The sequence below is a fragment of the Balaenoptera musculus genome, chromosome 3, assembly GCF_009873245.2.
Source record: "Balaenoptera musculus isolate JJ_BM4_2016_0621 chromosome 3, mBalMus1.pri.v3, whole genome shotgun sequence".
In the NCBI taxonomy this organism is placed as follows: domain Eukaryota; kingdom Metazoa; phylum Chordata; class Mammalia; order Artiodactyla; family Balaenopteridae; genus Balaenoptera; species Balaenoptera musculus.
The window spans coordinates 1805011-1828869 of record NC_045787.1 but is presented as its reverse complement, the minus strand read 5'-3'; positions in this window follow the sequence as shown (position 1 = coordinate 1828869).

The following is a 23859-nucleotide window of genomic DNA, read 5'->3' as shown; positions in this document are numbered from 1 at the left end:
TTTCCTCAGTGAGGAACATTTAAGAAATGGTTTAGATTTACCAATCCTTATAAATTGCTGTTTTCATTTTAATTTTAGAATTTAATAACATTGTTTGTTTTAAATAGACTTGTATTTAGAATTAACAAATGATTCGGATTACAGCAGTGACATAAAGACTTGTTTTAAATTAATTTTATTAAGTTAAAAAAAAAGGTGAGTCTATCTAATGAAAACAGCAGAGTGGGCACATGGCGACCGTCTCAGGAGAGGCCCTCGGCTGCCCAGTGTCCGGGGAGCAGGTGCTGCCAGGCCCCTTCCCCAGAGCTGAGCTTCCCCTCCTGGTGCCGCCCCCGGTGGGGGGTCAGTCGGCAGTCCAGGCCCAGGGGCCAAGGGCATCTCCTGGTCTTGGGGGCGCTGAGTAATGGAGAGGTGTCCGAGTACCCTCATATGGCTGGAGACTGAACCTCCACAGCTGGGATGCCCTGGGTACCACTCCTGTTGTTTTAACCACGCTTGTGAATTGGGTTCACTGCTCTCATCCTCTCCCGGACACAAATACTTTTATCAGACAGATTGAAGCAGGAAGCCTAAGAAGCCTCAGACCGCGCTGTGCCTGACTCACTGGGAAAAATTGCTCACAAACCATTCATTCACATGAAAACCGTCCCCTCACGTCTGGGATGTGCCCCCCATCCCTGCCCAGAAGGCGCAGTGGTCTCTCCTCTGTCAATTCACTTTATCATGTGGACTTCTGTATTACAGGAGGCCTGTTTTTTGCCAGATCCCCTTGCCTGTGATGGTGGTGTGGGGAGATGGTTATTTTGCTTTTTTAAGGAGAGAACTTGAAAGATTGTGTAGGTTTTAGTTCAGATTGTCAGCTGCTAACGGCTGGGGTGGCCTGGCCCTGGTGTTGCCCAGAATTGACCTGAAAATTTCACCAGCCTGGACATACCATCTGCTTCTCGCTCCTACCCACGCACCAGCTCTCTGGGAGTGCGTCGTTCCAAACCCAGGCTGATTTTGTGAAAATGGCCAGTGTGGGGATCCAGCGCTTTGTCGTTCAGAAAATGAGAGTAACAACAAAAAGACACAGTTTAATCACTTTAAAATAATCAGAACTTTTAAGCACTGTTTTCAGGAGCATGCCTTCTGTGAAGCAAGAGCTGACACGGAGAGATCCTTTTGACAAATTGATGCTGAATTCCAGAGGCAAATGAAAGAGAGGGTGGGAACCAGAGGCATTTCCATCATCAAAATGCTTTCTGTCTCTCACTCCCATGTCAAAGTTCGAGTCACCCTGGCCCCTGTGCTGGGAGCCAGCGTGGTCCCAGGGAGTCTGTGCCCTCTTGGGTGGAAGGGAATCTATTTTAATGAAACGGCACACTCCAGGCAGATACAGGATCTACAGGGTCTAGGTGTGTCCATCCTACTGAAATAGGCAGCCATTTGTTCCTTAATTTACAAATGATGGAACAGAAAAGCAACCGAGCTGAGCAGTGAATGGAATCTGACGTGACTTAACTTCTGCCCGTCGTTGCTTCAGGACTTATTTATATTGGTGTTATTTATAGGTTCCAAATACATATCATCAAAGAAACTGTGGTTTTCATCATTTTTATGGAAGCCTGAACGTCACATATAATACTATTTTCATAAGAAAAAAATCCCCAAGCAAATGCAGTTAAAAACCAGCCTACGGGATATAAAGGAGAAAATGAAAATGTTATCATCTCTAATTTTTTAAAATTTTTCTGATGCTCTAGACTCCCTCTAAGTTGGGGGTGATATCATGGACATACACACCATGGTCTTTACTCAGGCAAATGTTAATTTTTCAATGACGGCAAAAATTAGAAAAACTCAACTGGCTCCGTATTTTCTTCTTGTGGAACCAATGAAAATGTAAATGGGCTTTGTGCTTTTGTGTGACAATTCTCACCCAGCTTTATCACTTCTCTCCCACCCTCACCCGGGAATCCAATTACATCCCTGAGGCCCGGGGTGGGGGGGGGGCCCAGGGCTTTGCGGGGGAAACCATGGGAAAGATTTCCTTCCCCTTCACATCTTGCAAAGAGAGTTATTAGCCTTAAAATTGAAAAGGGATGGATCTTATGCCCTTTAGAAGTTGACCTGGGGTGGGCAAAGATGGGGTCCTAAGAGCGAATTCAAGTTCCTCCACGCTGTTCCTTAATAAGCTGGTTGCCTTGAAGAGCCTTGCCTTCACTGGACTTGACCTTGGTAGGAGGTGGCCCCTCTACCTAGCCATCCAGTTGCCTAGATTTCTGTTTCTTGCATGGACTGTCCCCACTCTGACTCCCGTGGGATTAGAGAGTCAGGCCTTCAGAACCATCAGGCAGTGCAGGGTGCTGTCCCCGTTTGAGGCCGCCATCTCCATCTGGCGTCGGCTGCCCCGGGGACACCGCAATGTGCCCTCCAGTGGGGAGTGTTTACACGATCTTTATCACTTGTAACTATTATGGCAGAACCATCAATTAGCTCTCAACGTGCAAAATAACACCTGGGAAAGGTTCTTCACAAACTTGTTTAACCTTTTTCCTCCCCTTCCCTTAGGTGACAGGTTAAGATTTACGATTTTTGAAGACCGTGGCAGCACCTGGGCTGATGTTATCATCCTGATGAGACGTGCCTCACTGTCGGGGGGTGGGGTGGAGGGGCTGGTAGAGCAAGAATCGCAGCTCGTTAAGAAGGACACTTAGCCCAAGAGCAAACTCAGTGTTTCCACCAACAACTTTCTGGAGAAGAATTAATTCTGCCTGGGCAGTCCTCGGGGGCTTAGGTTGCAGGTAACAAGCTGACCTGGTTCTCGACACTCTCGTTGCCACCCTTCCTGCCTCCTCACCTCCCACCCAATACCTGACAAGGGGCAGAAGGAGTGAGAGCTCAATTCAACAGTCCTGATATTTCCAGAACACAGAGAGGGCAGGGAGCCACTCAAGGCGTCCCCAAATTCGCATCACTCCCTTAATTGGTGGATGCCTTTTTCATCCTTTAAAATCTGGGTTCAATTTACTGTTCCTCAAAACCACGTTGGGATAACAGGCTAGATTAAATGGTTGCCTCAGCTTGGCTGGCAGCCTCTGCCTGACCCGCGCGTTCCTCGTATTCGGTCCCTGGCCCCCCGCCCCCACTGCCCCCTCATTAGCCCGGTTATTAGAGAGGCCCGGCCGATTCGCGTCGGGGAGTAGTCGGGTGATGAAACTCGGGTTTATTGGAAAGATGTAATCTACTGTCCCTGTTTGTAACAAGCTCGCTCTGTGCGCACATATTGTGGGGACTCATGTATCTTCTTTCATTCTAAGCTGTCAGCTACATCGCTCAAACTCCAGATAGCCATCAGATCATGTTTAATGGGCTGCCCTCATCGTTAGGATATGGCTATGACTCCAAGAAGCTGTGCCTAAGCAGAGGACTGCTAAATTTGGAAGCCTGGAGCTGATCCAGTGACGGTAACACAAGGAACACAGCGGGCGCGGCTGGCGTGCAGGACTCCTGTGCAGGGGGGGGGGGCCTCGGACGCGCCCCTCCCACCTCGGGGCAGGGCCCGGGCTGCGGGGCGAACAGCTGACAGCCGAGGGCCTCCGAGTGGCACCTTAGCCCCACTCTGATGAAACAGCATCTTTTTATAGCCTGTTTAAAAGAATTTTCCATGATTACGACAAGTACGAAATCAATGAAGCAGAGGGAGATGGAATTTTAGCCCCATAAATCAGTTCATTCGGTTTCCTTCCATCTGTCCTCCACGTGAGTTATTCCACTCCTGCTGGCTGAGGCCCTGAAGGGTGGTGTCTTTGTTGCAGCCCTGGATGGGGGTCACTCAGAACTTTGGGGTCTCAGCTAGTTTTATGGGAACCTCGGGTGATTGAGGGACACTTGGGTCTAGAATCCAAAAGAGAACCAGGCGAGTGCTGTGGGAGACCCTGGGCCATGGTGTCTGCAGACCTTGGGGAGGGCCGATGTGCTGGGTAGCCCTGCAGGGGCCTTAGTTCCCTGGCTTTCAGCTTTACTCCCCTCAAATAGAGAAACCTAAGCCCCCTCCAGGGCTGTGGGGCGTTAAGTGAGAAGCTCTGTACAGAACTGTCTAGAACAGTGGGTCAGTGTCACTAAATTCTCAAAAGTGGTAGTTTTCCCTTTTCCATTGGGAATTTTATGAATCTCCCCAAAGGCTCTGCATTAAGTGAGCCTAAACAAAGCAAATTTAGACTCTACTTTTACTTAAAGACTCAAGTGCCATGCAGAGGGTCAGATCCCAGGCACTTTGTCACCATCTGGGGTGAAACACAGAAGACGGCAATTAGATAATTGTATTTGTGCTGGAGGATTAGCTTCAAACCACTGATTTTCAATGAATGAAAAAGAAAGTACCCCCCCCCCCCGACATCCCCCTAGCCTGACAGCCTTTCAGGAAGAAGACCTCGCACAGTGGATCGGATTGGCTGGATTCCAGGTAAATCAGGATCACTCCCTCCCTCCTGCTTCACATGGCAGAGGAGGCACACCTACCTGTGGTGAAGGCCCATGTGTGGTGGAGGCCCACCTGGGGTGGAGGCCCATGTGTGGTGGAGGCCCACCTGGGGTGGAGGTCCATCTGGGGTGGAGGCCCATCTGGGGTAGAGGCCCACCTGTGGTGGAGGCCCATGTGTGGTGGAGGCCCACCTGGGGTGAAAGCCCATGTGTGGTGGAGGCCCACCTGGGGTGGAGGCCCATCTGGGGTAGAGAAGCCCATGTGTGGTGGAGGCCCACCTGGGGTGGAGGCCCATCTGGGGTAGAGGCCCACTTGTGGTGGAGGTCCATCTGGGGTGGAGGCCCACCTGGGGTGGAAGTCCATCTGTGGTGGAGGCCCACCTGTGGTGGAGGCCCATGTGTGGTGGAGGCACACCTGTGGTGGAGACCCATGTGTGGTGGAGGCCCACCTGGGGTGGAGGCCCATGTGTGGTGGAGGCCCACCTGGGGGGCCTGTTTCTCCCTGGGCTTCATCGGGCCATACCTGAGTGCACCCCCACCACCTCGGCCTTGCGCAGGTGTCTATCCAGCTGAAGGGTGGATGGTGCAGTGATTTACGCTCTGACTCAATGGGTGCGAGAGGCCTTCACAGACCTGTAACAGGTCCACACCCAACAGGGCAGGTCATCAGAGCTGTGCAGAGGCTGCCACGCACTGACCCCCCTGTGTCCCATACCCTGGCTGCACCCACATCACTCTCATGTTGGCCTTCTTTGGCGTCTGGGCACATCAGGATTGCAGCTCCCAGCTCCTCAGCGGCATGGGGTCCCTGCTTCCCAGTCTGCACTCCTCATGGCTGCAGGCCCTGCCTCCGGTCTCCCTGGTCTTCCGGGGGGGGGGCGATGGGGGAGAAGCAGATGGTCCTCTGCCCTCCAAGGGGTCAGGATGGAGAGTCCATGAGCTGGCTCAATGGTCCACCCGCCAGGACCACGGACCTCTGGGTGTGGCTTCTGGGGGTCACTTGGGTAAAGGGTCTGTTTGGCGGCCATGACCCGAAGCCCCTTCCTGTGCCCGCCCAGCCCGCGGAGCCAGGGGAGACCTCCTCAGCATCTCCATGAGTGCTTCGTGGTGTTTCCCACTCTTCTTAGGCCAGTAAAATTAACAGCAGCAACAGCAAACCAACGTCAGTTCCTGAACCTTCTCCTTGTGTCAACAATCCAGGATGAAAAAACAAATTACTGAGCTAATAACGATGCCAAACAGGAAGTTTAATCTCCTTTTGAACTGACTTTGAATTTGATGTGGCACAGTCAGTGGGAAAGTAAGATTTCCCATCACTTTTGAATGCCCCAGTTTCCTCACCTGTGAAATGTGGGTCCCAGTCCTATCCAGCCCCCTTGGTGATGATGAGATACCTACCTGTCTGGAACAGGATTGGGGCCTGAAAGTTAAAATTAAACAGCATGACAACGTACAAGGCATGCTGCTCTGTCTTAACTCTTTACCAGTTTATTTCTGAGATTGTCTTCAGGAGCCAGAATAAGTCACTGCTTCTTGGGAAATCAGTCCAAATGCTTGTAAAGTGAGTGTTCAGGGCAGTATTTCCAAAGGGGCTAGAGGGGAGAACAGAAGTCTGCAGGTAAATGGGCTTCCACGTTACTCGGTGGGGACGAGAAGTGAAGTTCACAGTTAATCTTACATTGACAGGAACAGAAAGATGAGCTTGAAAAAGGAAGTGAGTCAGAGGCTCAGGGGTTGGGAACATTCCTGACAGCTGAGCAGGGGTGCTAATGGCCCCAGGAGCTGGGGAACCGTGAGCTGCCCTTGGCCCAGGATTTGCCAACGTCTTCCAGCAGATCTTGTTTGCATAGATTCACACCCTCCAGCTCTGCTTCAGCATGAGACCATCCCAGGCCAAAAATCAGAGCAAGTCCATTGGAGATCAATGCCTGAATGCCTCTGAGGTCTTGGAAGCAGGCATTGCACTTTCTGCTTCTGTGGATGCTCGAAAAGGGAGGGTTTCCACTGATCTGTCAGAAATAACAACATGATGATGTCTCAGCTGGCTTGGGATTTTTGCTGGGCCTCCTTTTAACTCTGCGGCCCTCGTTCAGGTCACAACTTCAGTGGGATCACAGCCGGAATGTCCCAAGTCTCACTGCCTATTTCCAGGCTGTCCTCAGCACCATCTCCTCCTTCCAAGCTGCATGGAGTTCAAGGAATCGCCTTCTTCCCTAGACTGGCAGCTTTCTCGAATACATCCTCTGATATATTATCTCCTTAGTTCCTCTTCTAAAATTTTCCTTCGAGGCAAATGTTTCTCACTCTGTCCAGAGAATTGAGGCCAAGTTCTGCTCTGTCTCCTTCCCCTCATCTGTGCACACATGGGGAGTTTTTGCTTCAGAGAAAAATGATCACCTTTAAGAGAAGATTCTTCAACTCTGTGGCTCAAACCATAAAAAAGAGGAGAGGCCCCCCTCTCAATTCTCTACAAAATCATAAAAGGTGGTTTTATTCTTTACAAAATCACCTAGTGTGATTGAAAAGGTCTTGAGGCTTTGGACAACATCGGCAGTCATCTCAGAAACAATAGAACAATTAATTCCACGAAGTTTCCTGGTTCTCAGTGATGTAATCTGCCATTGAAGCCAGAAATCGTGTCCCTATAAATCGAAGCACTTGTTAGTTGCCCTGGCCTGAAACTATCCTTCTCTCTTCCCACCAAGGTTCAAAGCCATTTATAGATGTCATGTCGCCCCCGGGTTGGGGCAGCTCCTTGTCAGAATTCTCATTCCAGGCATTCTCTTGGTTTGTGTGCTGGAAACATGTTTTACAACTTATTTTTGCCCATAGTGTATTGGTTTGTTCCTACACAGATTTGAGTAAAATACGGATCTAATCGTATTACATGAACACAACAGCGCCTTAGAATCCAACCTTTGTAGAACACAAATTACTTTTCATATCCTATTAATTTGATATCCTAACTAACTAGCAGGATAACAGCTTTCCATTGACTATAACTTAACCTGTAATTAAAATATACTAGAGTTTCTTAGGTGGCATTCAAGAAAGCTCGTGCAGATGAAGGGTGGCCTAGGGATAATTTATGAACTTGGTTTCTGAAGGCAACGTTTAGGAAATCATGGTTTGCAAAAATGCTTACCACCACACTTTATATTTAATAAATTAAAAGAACACAGTTCGGCATCTAAAGCCACAGATGACTATCAGGTAGCACTGAACTATCAAAAAGTTATGGTAAACAGTTTTTTTAAAAAGCTGGGTAAAATAGATGCCCTGTTTTGAAATTGTTTGATTTTATTGTCTTTTTCTGACGTTGTGAACACTCTTTGCTCACTCTTTGTCATTTGGATCTCTTCACCTCCCACATTTATTTCTTCCTGCTGTGGAGTTAATTCTGCCAGCCCTTGTGATATAGCTGCTCTCGTGACCCCTGAGGTGTCTGTCGATAAATGTTCTAGTTCTCCCTAGGTACCGCACGGGGCATTGCCTCCTGACTCAGTGAGTCAGGCGTGTGCGGCGATCGGTGAGCTGAGTGCAGGTCTGAGGGTCTCTGCCATGCGGGCCCACACGGAGCCACACAATCCACGTGGACGTTCTCAGAGCCCGTGTGTGAGAGGACACACCTTCCTGACCTGCCACAAAGGAAGCTTGTGTAGAGATGGTGGCTCCCTCAGCCTGGGTCCCTGAGTGACCAGGATGGACGGAAAGTGTCCCCCCACTGCACCCCACCAACCGTCCACACGCACATGTGTTGAGTGAATGAGAAACAAAAGTTTGCTCACTTAACCCACTGAGCTTTTAGGGCTGAGGGTGACCAACAGCATTGCCTGCCATTGCTTCCCACATCATTCTACCTGTTAGAATGACTGCTTAATCAGCAAGCTGCGTAAATCTGCCATAAACCCCTTTGCTTTTCTGTTTAAAATATTTCTAAGAGGCTTTACTACAGCAGCTTCCTAGGTTAGCTTTAAAATCACGTCTTAGCCTCTGTCTATTTGGACCTCTCAGGAATGACGTTTCAGGTGGGCGTGTCCACCTGGAATTCAAAGGGGACCTCGCTGTGCGCGGGCGCTCAGACAATGGATCCACCTTTCGTCCAGATACGACATTTTTCCTGGACACAGTGGGGACAGGATTTGGTGGAGCCATGGTGACCAGGCACGCTTAGTAGGACTAGCCCTTAAACACAAAGGGAAACGTTTTTGACACTTAGAAGAAACCTGGTCGTAGGCTGGTCATAAAACCAAGGAGAACTGTAAGAGAATTGGTATTTGAACACTGATTTCATGACGAATTTATCCTTCTACCCTGACCGACACCCGCTGGTTTGCAACTACCTCAGGTACAATTCTTGAGGCCTGTCAGCGCAGGGAGAAGCAGGAGGCTTCACTTGTTAGGGCTCATCATTATCTGTGTCTTGGCAGAAAGTCTACAGCTTCCGAGTGGATGCTGAGTTCTCCCGGGGTTGGCATATCAGGCTGCTTATTTGTTCAGATGTAGGCAGGGAGTGGGACGGGGAACCCTTCCAGGCCTCTGAGGGGGGCCCCCGCTACGACTCACTCCCAGAGGTCCAGGGGTTAGGGAGAGAGATCCTAAAAGGAGAGCTTTTAATGTGGGAGAAGGGAAAACAGAACAGAAAGAAAAGTAAACCTATGAGTGGTTCCTTTTATTCCTCCTCGATAAGTTCTTTCTCTTGTTATACGCGAGGAAAGAGGTTGGGAGCTGCTGAGCAGGAGTGCCAGACATCACGGAGAACGCCTAGATAGATTGTGGCAATTTTTTGAAACCCCCCAATTAAAAAGTATGCTTGCAGGCATTTATAAGAAAGAAAAGTAAGAGGTTCAATTAGCTGCAGACTTCTGCTCTGCAACTGTAGGTGACGGACACACAGAAGACTGGCTGGGACCCCCAGGTTGAATTGTCACCAACATTGTCTTCCATGTTGGAAAATGTTCTCAGAGAAAAGCCTCAGAAAACATACCGTCTGTGTGCTCTGCATCAAATGAAGTACTTGAACGTACCCTACATCCATTAGAGACAAAAGTCGTGTATAAAATCAGGAATGAGAGAGTCATGCTACAGAAGGACACATAAGGAGCCTCAAAGCAAATAAATTAGAGGCAATTGGAGTTGTCCATTGGCTTGAAACCAAGTACCCATTGCATGTTACAAAGAACTTTAGAGAAAGTGTTATTTTTGGTTCTTTGCTGTTTCCTTTTCTAGGTTGTTTATATATCTCTGATTTATTCACTTTTCTTGATTTTAAATACAAGGATTTAACATAATCTTTCTAAGTTACAAGGAAAGGAAAAAAAAACATTGACCAATTTTGTGCTCAGGCAATAAGCTCAGTAATGTGGCCTGGGCATTTATTATTATTTAGGAACAGCTTTTCCAAATTGCAATTTCATTTCTCTGTGCAATAAAAATTTATCTTAAGAGCTGAAAAATCTTTTTATCTTAAATGTGTATATCTATCTATCTATGTTTTTAATATGCTGATAGTTGTTTATAAATGTGTCTATTCAACATGCTATTAAGTATATTGTGGAGTTGGAAATATAAGAAAGAGTACTCGATGGTGACATTATTGTTGAATGCCACCCAATAAAATAGCACATGGATAATGTTCTAAGAAAGTCTTGAAGGCAGAAATACTTACATACCAAGACCCAGCTATCTGGTCTAGCTTTCCTGCAAGTCATCAAATAATTATCAATCAATCTTTCTATTGATTTCATTACTGGTGATGCATTATTATGGGTATGATATTTCTAAGAAACTTATAGTTGAAGAAGCAAATACTTGACATATGAAAATTCTTATAAAATATAATCTGGAGATAGTTGTCTAAACCAGACAAATGATACAAGGTAGTCTGGGATTAATTGCCACATGAAACACATGGATAAAATCTTCTGTAAGTTTCTGAGGAGGCAGAAATTAGGCCAGTTTGTGAAAATAGGTTGAAGGAGAAGATGAGATTTAAGCCATGCTTGAGTGAGAAGAGGGAGTAGTGAGCAGAGACATGAAGAGACTGTGGGTTGGAGCTGGTGGAGATAGGGCTGGAGAGACAGCTAGAAGCCAGATGCAAGGGGTCGTGCATGGCGTGCCATGAGTGCTACAGTTTAATGCTGGTGTTGATGGTTTTCAGGTGGTGAATCACTTCTTGATTAAAGTGGATTTTATTTCCTTCCAGATTTGTTACTTTATTTTTAAGATTGCACAGTAAATGTGTTCACTGTAACAACTGGAACTGCTCAAAGGCACATAAGGGAAGCACCCAATCTCCCTCTGGCCTTCCACCCCATCGGTAATACCTGCCAGGCACCCTTCCGCCCTTCTGTCACTCATCTAATGGAGCACCAATGGAACTGTCTTCCCTCCACAACACCCAGATACAAACACATGGCTCTGCAATTCCCCTTTTTTACACAACGTATGTTCTGGCCACGCCATGTGCTAATATGTAGAGATTTAAGATGCTGTTTCTACCAAGGCTTTGTTATACTTTGTAATATCAATATGCCATCATTGGTCAACATTTGAGTCAATTCTAAACAAGCATTCCTCAATACATATCATCGCAGATTATGTTTTCATTTTCATTACTTTCATTACTTTTATATAAAGTAAATTTCCCAAAACCCAAATGCTAGATTATACAGAAGGTGAATTTTAAATTTCAACTGTTATTGTTTAATTGTATCCTCAAAAGTTTGTAGCAATTTCAAGGCAGAAATTGCAGCTTTCTTCTGGGGGAGGGGCATTGGAGTAGCATCAGACTTCTCCTCTGCAGAACTAGAGGCTAGAGGTGGAGGGACCTCAGAGCAGAGCATGGAGGGTAAGAAGTTTGTGTCCTAGGCCAAGATAGTGCTCATCTTTCAGGACAAATGAAAATGATTCTGAACATGTGAGGACACCAAGAGGAGAGGATGTCATTGTGTTTGCTACGTAAGGAAAGTAATCAGGAAGGAGTTTACCAAATGACAATTGAATCAGGAATTTCAAGATAGGAAAACACAAAGAGGTGAGAAGAGGTCGATGAGTAAACAAACTTGCAGTGTACAAAATCAGGTCTGAACACACCATGTTAACGATAGATATCTGTAATATACACATTAGCTAAAGATGCTTGAACTAGAAGAACACAGACCTTATGGGAAAGAAATGGAATGGAATTAAAAATTTAAAAGGATCCAGCCCAGACGATCAGTTATCAAGTTCACCGTGAGTGGGCTCAGCATCTATGTTAAAACTCAGGGAGTGCTGGTCATAAAATCCAACTCTGTTGTTAGCAAGAAGCTCTTCAAAATGAAGTGACAAGGGAGCATTTAAATTAAAGATATGAGCCAGTATATACCACTGAAATCAAACCAAGTCAAAGCAGAGGTAGAAATATTAGTATTAAATGCAATGGAATATATAAAATAGATTACAGACGAAGACCTACTGTATAGCACAGGGAGATATCCTCAGTATTTTGTAATAACCTATAAGGAAAAATAATCTAAAAAAGAATAGATATATGTATATGTATAACCAAATCACTCTGCTGTATGCCTGAAAGTAACACAACATTGTAAATCAACTATATTTCAATAAAAAATAAAATTAAGAAAAAAACAAAACAAAACAAAAATAAATGCAATGGAAGTGGAGACCCAGCAGCTTGTGAGCGAGTCATGACACTCTTACATTTTTTTCAACAAAGAATGTAGCAGCTAAATATAAAAGCAATGTGTGTGTGTGTTTACATATACACACAACAAGAATGTGGAATACAGTTACAAGGGAGAGTTAAAAACACTTTGTTCATAATATGACAGATCAAGTGGAAAAGTGCTTTTCCATCTTCTTTTTAATCATTGCTCTCATAATCAGCCTTTTAGGACCCTTTCCTTAATTCCTGCTCACATAAAATTAAACGCTAGAGACATACAGTATATCAATGTATTATAGGTGTATCTTTGCTTTGTATATAAAAAGAGCAAGGTTTCTTTTGCTCCTTAAGAATCAATTTTTATCCTCTTTGGGGTAATATCATGCCCATCGAGAATGCATGAAATAGACTAAAAAATAAATAAAAACACAGAAAAAGGTGAACAACTCAACTGGTAAGGCCTTTAAAGTGTTATTAGAAAGGTTAGGACTCCAGGGGCAGTGTGCATCGTGGTTGCAGGGGGACCCTCTCAAATTAGGGGGTCCTCGTGGTGCCTGAGGAGGAAAATCTGCACCCTGGGAAGCAAGGGCGCAGCTGAAGGGTCTTTGAAATGTGGGCTCAATGTAGCATACCCCATGCTACCTGAGCCATTCCTCAGTGAAAGGCTCCATGGCTAGAACATTTGGGAAACTAGGTTGGACCAAATTAAACTGGTCCCTGCAGGAAGACTCCGGTCCTCCATGCACTGACTTCTATGTGAAGGTCAAGGATGGAGACGAGGCAGGCACACTGTCCTAAGTTTCCAGGGGTCCCTTCAGGGAAGCCGTTAGCTTGGGACTTCTATTTACATCTCTTGGGACAGTCCTGGGGGATCAGGGTGAGCCGTGCTGCGTCTGTGCGACTGTCTTCATGGCTTTAAGCAGTAAAGGCGGATCAAGCAAGAACAGAAATATTACTAGACAGTGTCCCTACTTTGAACTTGACTGACCTCCTTCCCTGCCTCCCTTCCCACTTTCTCTTTCTTTCTCCTGAAATAAGTTTCAAAAATAAGAAAATTGGAGATAAAAAGAAAACATTTAAAGCAAAGGAATCACCTGTGCGGTCACTGGCCTTTGTCTTATTATTCCTCCAAGAACCTTTATTCTAATAAAGGTCCATGCTGGGCATTCTCCATCTGACCCCGAGGACACAGTGACCTTCAGACAGAGACAGGAGTGATCTCTGCTCCACGCACTTAGAGCCCATCATGGACGTGACCTTGAGTGGGTAATAACCCATGTGACCGAAGCATGCACAGAAGGAGCAGTGTTTTATAATGCGCAGGACAGGGCAAGTTCATTCCCAACATTAAAAGCTGTCTCATAGATTTGTCTACACCATCACACCACAAACGAATGGCATGTGCTCCACGTGGGATGTGATGGGGTGAAGTGCAACTCTGCTGAAACCGTACAGCTCCTTCCAAGACCTCCTATCTTGTTACCTTTCAGAGGAAACCAGAGCCATCTCCTCGCAACTTGATGGTGATTTGGAGCTGGGAAGGGAGCTGGTGCAGCTCACGCTGGTCTGCCTTATGTCACCATGAACGCTGTGCATGCAGGAATCAGGATGGCCGGCAACCAGGGGACAGCAGAGCCAAGGCCACCTGCTCTGGCCCTCTGCTGACGGTGGCCGTTCTTGACGAAAGCCCAGGCCCAGGTTCCAGACCCAGTGAGTCCTGTTGAGAAAGCCCCTCACGCCTGGCAAGCGGTTACTGTGGAAGGTCCCACTGACTCTATCAAAGGCGGAGCTTGTGACAGAGCCATGCCCGCCAAGAACTCAGAGACCTTCTGCGTGAGTTCCAGGTCAACACCCCATGGGTTCTTCCACAGTCTGGAATCTTAAGTGGAATTTAAAATGTGAGTCAGCGGTGGGGCGGAGGGTGCTTGATGCCCTTTCGAGATGCTCTGTGGAACCTGGTAGAAACCAGCATGGCATGTGCGGGGGCCACACACAGGACAAGGTTCACGGTGGCTTCGTGGTTCCCCAGCCTCCCCTGTTATCCTGACGAGAAAGGACTCGTGTAGGACCTGCCAGTTATGTGTCACTTGCAGTTTAGAAACTGTATCTTCATGTGATATGAGTGTTCTCCAGACGACATCAGAGGGCATTTCAAATTCACTTAAAAGGTGGGTTAAATTCATTGACAAATCAGAGTTCTGTGAGGCGTTTGCATTTGTATCTTTCTGATACTTATTTTTCTTTAATTCTGCAAAATTCTCTCCCAACATTGTATTGGGTTTAAAATATAAAGCATTTGATAAGGTCGTTGGAATTATCACCCAAATTTCAACACTTCTTCAGCTTTGAAAAACCTAGTTTCTCTCCTCCAACCCCCTTCTCGAGGTTTGGAATAAGCGATACACACTACTATAGATCAAATAGATAAGCAACAAGGACCTACTGTATAGCACAGGGAACTGTACTCAGTATTTTGTAATACCTATAAGAGACAGGAACCTGAAAAAGAATATGTATTTATATATGTATGTATAACTGAATAGCTGTGCTGTACACCTACAATTAACATGATGCTGTAAATCAGCTAGACTTTAATTAAAAAAGAAAACCTAGTTTCCTAAAAAATGATGGTTCTACACTACTGAATTTTTTCCAATAGAGCTGAGCTGAGGTTAGCTTGAAACTTTTCCCCGAGAAGCTGCCATGATGTATTTTGAAGCTGATGAGAAGCGACAGCAGGTCACATAACTCCTGAAACAGTGCATTTCACCACTAGCTTTGTTTCTGGAGGGTCTCGCTTGGGCATCCTTAAGTGTGATCCAGTGCCTGTATCAGGGAACCCTTGGGGAAGAGGCCCCCGCAGGCCGTGTGGTGTGAGCAAAGGCCTGGCTGCAAGGGCGGGTGTCAGGAGGTACTGCACCTGCGGGGACCCTCCCAGGGGTGGCATTCTTCCCACAAGGCTCAAAGGAGCTTCTGGGAGCTTTCAGCCCTCCCTGTGCCTCCGGACGGCCACCTCGCTGGGCACGCCTCTGCCATCACTCACTGCCCACCAGGCCGGGCAGAGCCCCACCACTTTGCAGGTGGGGCCGGCTGCTGCCCGTGGCAGAGACGAATGACATATTTATTAGCTTGTCAAAACCTCCCCTGTTTATGGAAGTCTCACCCGGCTAAACAAAACAGCCAGCTTCCCATTGGCTCCTTGAGGGGCCCCTGCTGAGAGCTTCAGCAAAGTGCTTGATGAGGCATAAAATGATGATTAATTAATTTACTGCTCAGTTGATCATCACACGGCGCGGTTGATGGTTCTCCCAGCGGTCAGCCCTAGCTCTGCCGTGTACGGCCGAGCCTGCCTTTGCTTTGACCTGCTCGGAGGCTCCCGGGCGGGGAAGGAGGGGAAACAGGGGAACAGCGGCTCCGGAGGCCCCGGGAAGCGGGCGCAGCCGGTCATTAATCAAGACACACTGGCCCTGGGAACTGGCCGGCGTCCGGGCGGGGGTGGCCTCTGCACTGCGGGCGCTCAGAGTCTCGTCTCCTGGGCCAGTTTTTCCCTCCCAGGAGGAACCCGGGCAGCCTGCTGTCCCCCAGGACACGAGGGTGGCACTCAGCCTCCTTCGGGAGGTGAAGGTCACCGTCCTCCAGGACAGGAGGGTGGCGGCGAGCACTGGCCATGCCGAGCCCTGTTTGCTTTCGCATCTGTGGGAGGAAGTGTGGCCCCGCCTGCCCAGGTCCCTGCCATCTGTGACCTGGCAGGGACACAGCTCTGCTTATAACGTTTGAGACCTCAAGGTCAATGCCAGGAAGGCTTTCGGAAATGGGAAAATTCAGAAATTTTCTTTCTTAATTTTCACTCCACATGGGTTTTAGGAGTTCAGGAAGTTTAGTTTATCGAAAGTTAAAGCAATATTTCGAAGGAGAGGTCTTGCCCAATATATACTCTGCTAGCTGGCTATCAGGAGTAGATTTACAGCATGCCATGCAGTCATACGGCCATGAGCAGTGAACGCTCCCATTTGTGAGGCACTGGACGGTAAGTGACCCGCCGTGTGGTAAAGCCTGGCATCAACACAGTGCAGGTTACAGGACGTGGAAGACAGTGGCGCGTCCCTGCCTCCTGGGTGTGAGCTCCGCGTTGACGGCCAGGTCTAAATTCAGGTCCCTGGACGGCAGGCGGAGACCCTGAGGGTCACTGAGATGCATGCAGAGTGGGGGAGCCCAGGCCCTCCTTTACGTCTAACAGCCTGGATGTGCAGGAGCTGAGGCCCCTTGGGAAGGGGATGGCGTGTGTGCCCTGTCACAGACACGGGGATCTCAGCACTGCGCCCCCAGGGCCGGGGCAGGGCATGCGTGCAGGGGTCACTGCACGTGTGTGTGTGTGTGTGTGTGTGTGTGTGTGTGTGTGTGGTCCCGGTTCTGCAGAAACTGCAGGGACTCCCAGGACAACTCCTCCGCCTGCCTGCCTGGCTTGCGGCGCACGGTGCTGGGCGTGGAGTTGAGAAGAGGAAGCCCAGACACCCGTCTCCTGTCCCCTGTAAGGCAACCCGAGTGCCCTGCCCTTCCCTGCCTGGTCTCGCAGAGGGCCTGGTCCACGCTGGCTGGCCCCCGTCCAGGGCCGGGGGATGGAAGGCAACTGTGGAACAATGGGGTGCAACACTGGGGCCAACTGCTGTCCTGCTGGCAAGTGGCCCCTGGTCCATGCAGAAAAGGTGCTTGACGGGTAGGGGGGCCCAGCAGGCTGCGAGGGGCCTAAGAAACCCCTGAGGTGGCATCAACGTGCGGGGGCCCACAGGTGACCCTGTGCTTTCCCACATGTGGCCCGGACCCACAGGACTGACCCTCTGAGCCCACTCATGCCAGGGGCAAAGAGCAGGGAGCGTCACCCATGATGACGCCAGCAGGCAGGTCCCCGCTGTAAACGGGTGTCGTTTACATCACCTGTTGCATCAGACGGGGGCGTGGGGTGAGTGCAACGGGCTAAGGTGTAAGAAGTCTTTAGAAAGGTGAAGGTTTTCCGTCCCCTGGCACTTCCCTGGGACAGGGCGCTTTGTGGTCCCTGACGGGTGGGGCTTGCTGTGTTCTGTGCCCTAATGAGACCCACACACGCACTGGTGTGAAAAGTGCTAAAAAGCCCAGGAGTTAAGAGGCCAGTTTAACCTGTTTATCTCAAAGTTCCCAAGCTGCCAGCACAGGGAGCAGCAATTACTGAAACCGCACAATTCCTGTGGGAGAAGGAGCGCGTGAGCAGCCCCCTTAATCGACGGTATTATTAACAGCAAACGAGTCTTTGTTGTGTGCGGCTGTGGACGCACACCCCGGTCCTCCGTGTTGGCCACCATGGACGACGCTGCCAGCATCCTCGGCGTTCTCGTGCAGGAGGAGCAGTGTGGTGCCCAGAGGCCTACTCCTCGGGTCCTCTGTGTCAGCCGCCATCTGGAGGATGTGCTGGGATGCAGAGTGGGCAGGGACCCTGGTAGGCTCGGAGGCCAGGGCTGGCGTTTGATGTCGGGCGTGATGCGGCCTCATGGGGGCATGGGGGACGAGTGGGTGCTGTGTCACAGGTAAATGCAAGAGGTGGGCTTGCACTGAGGACTGGGTGGGGGCCGGTGGTCAGGGCAACAACATGGGACTGGCCTGGAGACATCCAGGCTTTCACAGCCGTGGAAGGGGAGCCGGATGGTTGAGGGCAAGGAGATGGTGGAGATTCCCAGGCCTGGACCCTCGAGCACATCCAGCTCCTACATGGCAGGCTTGGGGCCCCAGGCACCCCTGAACTCTCTGGGCCAACAGCCTGTACCTGCAGGTGGCCGCTGGGACCAGGTTGCTTGACCTCACTGATGCCTTGATCCACAATCTGTGAGTTAAGAAACCGACCAGGGTGGTTGTGAGGGTCTGTGATTGAAACATGGTATGTGAATCCTCAGGGCAAGTCTGGCACCTGCAGGGGCCTCCTTCTGGCACAGCCTGAGGCTCGGTTTCCTTGTGGAAACCAGGGACAGTGCTGACCCTTTAGGACGATTTGATGGAGGTTACGTTGGAGAAAGTCCCCGAATCCTGGGGGCCAGGTTGGTGCCACGGGGCAGTACGTGCACTCTGGATCATGCGTCTGGGCAAGAGGTTGGAGCCCATGGCTGGAGGGGGCAGGAGGTGGGGTGCTTGGGGTCTTCTGTGGGTGGACTCAGCCCTCGAAGCAGGATGACCGCTCGCATTTCCTCTGCTGGGGCAGAAATAGACATTCCTGGAGTTGATTATTTCTCCCTAATTTACTGCTTCTCTTTTGTTCTTTTCACAGCCCTGTCTGCATCTTTATAGGACATTTCTCCAGTTCTAAAGGGTCACTTTGGTGTCACTAGGATTATAAGCACCACCTCCGTGAGATCACAGAGTGTGAGGCTCTACAAGGAATATTTTGAATTTTCAAACATTTACTTTTTGCTTTTTAAAAATTAAAAACTGTTTATTTCCCCAAACCTAAGTGTGGGTCAACTTAAAATCAGAACTTACTTTTCAGAGGGTGGGTAAACGTGGCCATGTGCCTCCTGAGGCCCATCATGCCATCATCCCAGGAAAGGCAGTCTGTGCTGATGGGGCTGCCCTCCCTCCCATGTCACACCCGGCGCACTCACCCCATCTGGCTCCGCGGGTTTTGAGGATGATTTTCATGCTGACTGTCAGCCACGTGTCCAGGACACTCAAGCTAATGACGGCCACGTCTCCTTCTGTGCTCGGATAATTTTGCTCCACAAGCAGGAGCTGAGCAAAACGTCCAAGTCATGGAGGTTATTTTAAAAAATGAATCTCTTTCTCCTTTTCCTGGCATTTCCAAATTATCTTGTAACTTAACATCATAGGGAAAAAGTTGTGAAGAATAAAAGCACCATTGCCAGAGAGCAATTCTTCTGTGGGAGTTTAATGCCCTCGGCATCGGTTGAGCATGGACGCAGTCAGCCGGGGTGCTTTTCTCTCCTCGGAGTCCTTGTCTCTTCCCCTGTCACCCAGGTGAGTTGTATAAGTGGAGTTGCCCATCATTTGTCCTGGTGAGCAGAACACATCAGGGTTGTATTTTTCTCTAAAATACTGAGAGGATATCGTGGACAAAGCTGAAGGAAGCTGACTGAAAGTACAAAATTTTCAAAAGTGACATGAGATAAACTTCTGAAAACTGGAAATGAAAGCTCAGAATAAATCAGGTGGGTGAACATCATAACCGCAGTCCTCTGCGTCTGGGATTGGGGCTCAATTCATCCACAGGGGAACATTTTGTGTGCCAACTGGTGAGTGTTAACAGAACCAAATTCGGGTCTGCTCTCCTGATGGGTGGCAAAGCCAATCTACCAACACCAGATTATGGTGAAAGAAAGTACAGTGTTTATTTGCAGGTCACCAAGCAAGGAGAAGGGGCAGCTCATGCTCAAAAGACCTGAACACCCCTATGGCTTTCAGGGAAGGGTTTTTAAAGGCAACATTAGGGGTGAGGGTTGTAGGATGCCTGATCAGCTCCTGGACATCCTTTTGATTGGTTGGTGGTGAGGTCACAGGCAGACGTCAGCATCATCTACCTTCTGTTTCCAACCAGTCTGAGCTCCGCATGCTTGTGGTCAGTGTGTGGTCACAATCCTCCACCGGGTGGGGGTCTTAGTTTCTGCAGAACAACTCAAAGATGAGCATCAGATTGTTATCTATATCCCTCAGGAGGAACGAGGAGTCTTGGGACTCTGGTGTGCTCATCATTAACTGCCCAAATCTGCTCTTTGGAACACAGGGAATACGAAATGCAACATGGGACGTGGAGTGACTTGTACCCAGGAGGCCCCCACAGGGTTCTGCTCGGTTTCCCTCCCCCTTTTCTTTGACTTTCCTCAATCCTTAGGGGAACAGGGTGGGACAAGAAAGTTTTGGATAGAGAGGTTGAACGTAGACTTGGCAGGGGAGCTCGCTTTTAGGGGGACTCAGTTCCAGAAGATGTTTCCCCGAATTCCAGGTGGTGCAGGAGCTCCTCCAGGAAAAGCTGGGAAGACCCTTAACCATCTCTGCTTTTGATTTAACAAAATGGAAATGTTTACATTTTTCAACCTGGCTTTGTGTGAACTCTAACAGGCCCCTCTAAAGAATGAAATTTAAAGTACTTTTCCCCCAAAAGAACATCAAGAACTTGCTCTAAATCAACAATAGAAGAATAAAAACAGCCATATATGTATTTCTTGAACAAATGAGACAGGTTGTTCTCAGATGCAGATGAGGAGATGTGCCTTTCAAATGAATATTTTAAGAATTATGGTGCCCAGAGAAACATTTAATGACTTGTTCGTTATTTTGACAAAAAGGTCAAAAATTAAATTTCTATTTCTTCCACGTGATGTATAGTGTTATAATAAGGGAAGTTTTTTATTCTTTTCTCTAAAAAAAAGAAGAATCACTTTCTTTTAAATACAATAATACAACGAAGTGACAATATCTCATTTTAAAAACATAATTGAGGTTTGCACAATAGGGACAGTGGAGGGTGGGGACAAAACATTGAATGGATACAAACTAATGGTGATTTCATGTTCCTGATTTTGCTTAATTCTCCTGGCCTGGCTGAATCACTGGTCACAGGAGTATCCATGGTCTCGTTTTACAGACCCTGAGAGACCCAGGGAGATGTCACTCCGGATCCTGGGCTAGAAGGTGCCTGTGTTCCCCACGTTGGGCTACGGAACACAGACTCACAGAGGAAGCCTGGGACTAGTGATCAGCCCTCAGGTGCTGACAGCCCCCGGGGTGGGTGAAGAGTCCGGAGAGATGCTCGAGGGACCCACCAGCACCAGGGACCCCCCAGCATGATGGGCAAGTCAGTGGTGGAGCTGAGTCTTAACTGGATTTGCCATGAACTGGCTCCCTTATTTTCCTCCGTGATGTTCAGTGTTTCTGCTTCTGCTGAGATGTTCCCTGCAACAGAGATGGAGTGAGGGGATGGGAGGGAGTTTGTATGCAGGACCGCTCCCGGCACTAATAAAGATGCAGCGCCTCACGTTAGGCAGAGATTTACTTGTATTGATGCAGATTTACTGCTCCAGGAAAAAAAAGAAGCCTTATTGTATGATCAAAGCTAATAAAAATAGAAAACAAATGACACTGTAGCCTGAATAGAAGCAATGCACTAGTTAATGAATACTTATTGACTGGTAACCTGCAACTAATGTAGCTATGGATTTTTACTTTGTCTATTCGTGGCTTTAAGAAGCAATCAGCTGGGTCTCCCCGGACGGAGGATGAGGTGATAGTTAACAAAGCTGCGTTTTATTTAGTGCTAAACAAAGCAGTCAATTTAAATTTGAGGTGGATGGGAAAACCATCTCTTTGGTTTATGTAAGCCCGGATCACTTGAGCGAGGATGTTTTTAGATGGGTCTGTCATGGGATACCGATTGTTTATTATGGAAGGCAGCACGCTGTCCATTTACAAAAAGTGATGGGAGAATTAGTCAACGTCAACATCCCCGGATGGGAATTTAAAACCGATATCCCTTGTGTGCAATGATTTTTAAAACTAAGTCTAGCTAATACTGGGTTGAGTCTCCTGTAGTTAAACTTTACAGAACTTATTCAAACTCACTGCACATAGAGATACAAATGAATGAGTGGGTTGCAGCATCGTACGTACAACTTAAGAAGCTTGTCATCTGAATCAGGTGACGGGACTTCTGAAACCACTGGAAGAGCAATACCCACTGTCTGAGTGGTGCCTGAGGGAGAGGTCTCCTCAACTCCTACGGCATCTTTGAAGGAAAGTTATCCGTCTTCCTTGCCTGTCATAGTGAACTCACAGATTCACTGGGCAGCCCCTTCAATGCACGGAAGGGGTCATTTGTAGCAATGTGTTCCCTGTCTTGGATTGCCCTTAGGTTTATTCCTGGGTGTGAGGCAGAGCTTGCCTGTTGCAGCCCCTCCCCCATCCCCTGGAGCACACGGGGGAGTGCAGTTTTCCTGGGTCTTCTCTTGGTCATGTCACCTTCCCCCCATTTCCTCATATTTTTTTAATTAAAAAAATTTATTTATTTATTTAAAAATTTATTTTTTACATTTTTAATTGAAGTATAGTTGATTTACAGTTATTCAGGGGTACAGCAAAGTGATTCATTTATATATGTGTATATATATATATATATTCTTTCCATTATTGTTTATTACAAGATCTTGTGTATAGTTCCCTGTGCTATACAATAGGTCTTTGTTGTTTATCTATTTTATATATAGTAGTTTGTATCTGCTAATCCCATACTCCTAATTCATCTCCGCCCCCCAACCTTTCTCCTTTGGTAACCGTAAGTTTGTTTTCTAGGTCTGTGGGTCTGTTTCTGTTTTGTAAATAAGTTCATTTGTATCATATTTTAGATTCCACATATAAGTGATATCATATGATATTTGTCGTTCTCTGTCTGACTTACTTCACTTAGTATGATAATCTCTAGGTCCATCATGTTGCTGCAAAGGGCATGATTTCATTCTTTTTTATGGCTGTGTAATATTCCATTGTATGTATATGTGTGTGTGTGTGTGTGTGTGTGTGTGTGTGTATGTATATATATATATATATAGTGGTTTCCTCATGGACTCTTCAGCCTGGCCCTCCAAGGGCAGGACCCAGTGCCATGCCGAGCGCGGGGCACATGCCATTTCAGGCCCACAGAACCTTAGGTGCGCTTTGGCGCAGGACACTATGGTGATCCATGGCATCTGCCTGGTGCCTGTGTCCTTCCAGCCGGGCTGCTGCCTGCTTCCACTCAGCCCGTGTTCTTAAAGGCCCACAGCTCCGGGCAGCAGGGAAGACGCCCAGCACAGGGAAGGCAGCCTGTTGTCCCCGTGGATCCACCCTGTGGGATTCCATATTCAGTCTCTGTCACTGTCTGCAGCCTTGGCTCACCTGAGACACTTCCAAGTTCACTGGATGCATGGGAAGAGGATGGGAAGGAGACGGCTTTCTGTTGTTTTAGTGCCTACACTAGTCTGGGTTCCTCCACAGTAAATAAGTGGTGTGTCAGCCTCAGTTACGTGGCCGGGAGGTAGCCTATCCCTGATAGGAATAACCAGGTGCATTTCAGTTCCTCCACTGGGAGAGGCTTACATGGGAACAGAGAACCCAGGCAATTTTAAATGACTTTATGAACAGACTGTGATCCACAGCGGGAACCCACTGACTGCTCCGTGGAAAGAAATCAGCTCCTGCAGAGTCCCATCCTCTCCATGCTGGGAGCTGGTGCAGCTCACGGGATGCTGAGTAACTTTCTTCAGTTGCTGGGAACAGGCCACCGCAAGGAGGCACCGCAGCCCCTGCCGCTCTGGCTCCTGGGCTGGCACACATCCGCCTCGGCGGTCCTGCCACCCCACCGTTCACACAGGCAGTCCCCACCGCCGGGGACTTGCTCGCCCTTCTGGAGCCTGGTGGCGCATCGTGGCCAAGGTCTGCTGAAAGTCCAACAGTGGGAGCATCCCCGGGTTCTGGTTCAAATGTTCCTTGCAGAATGCACAGACATGCAGGTGGGAACTCCCAGAACAGGGGGTTTTGGGACAAATGAGACCATTACAAACCTGCTTACAGAAAAGGTAAACAGGGACGAGTCCCTACGGATCTGAGCTCACCTCTCTTCCCGCCCGAGAGGAGACAGCAGCGGCAACCGGGGATGGGAATCAGAAAACCACAAGGGGAGAGATGGGCTGAGAGGGGAAAATCTCTGGCATCTGGGCACTGAA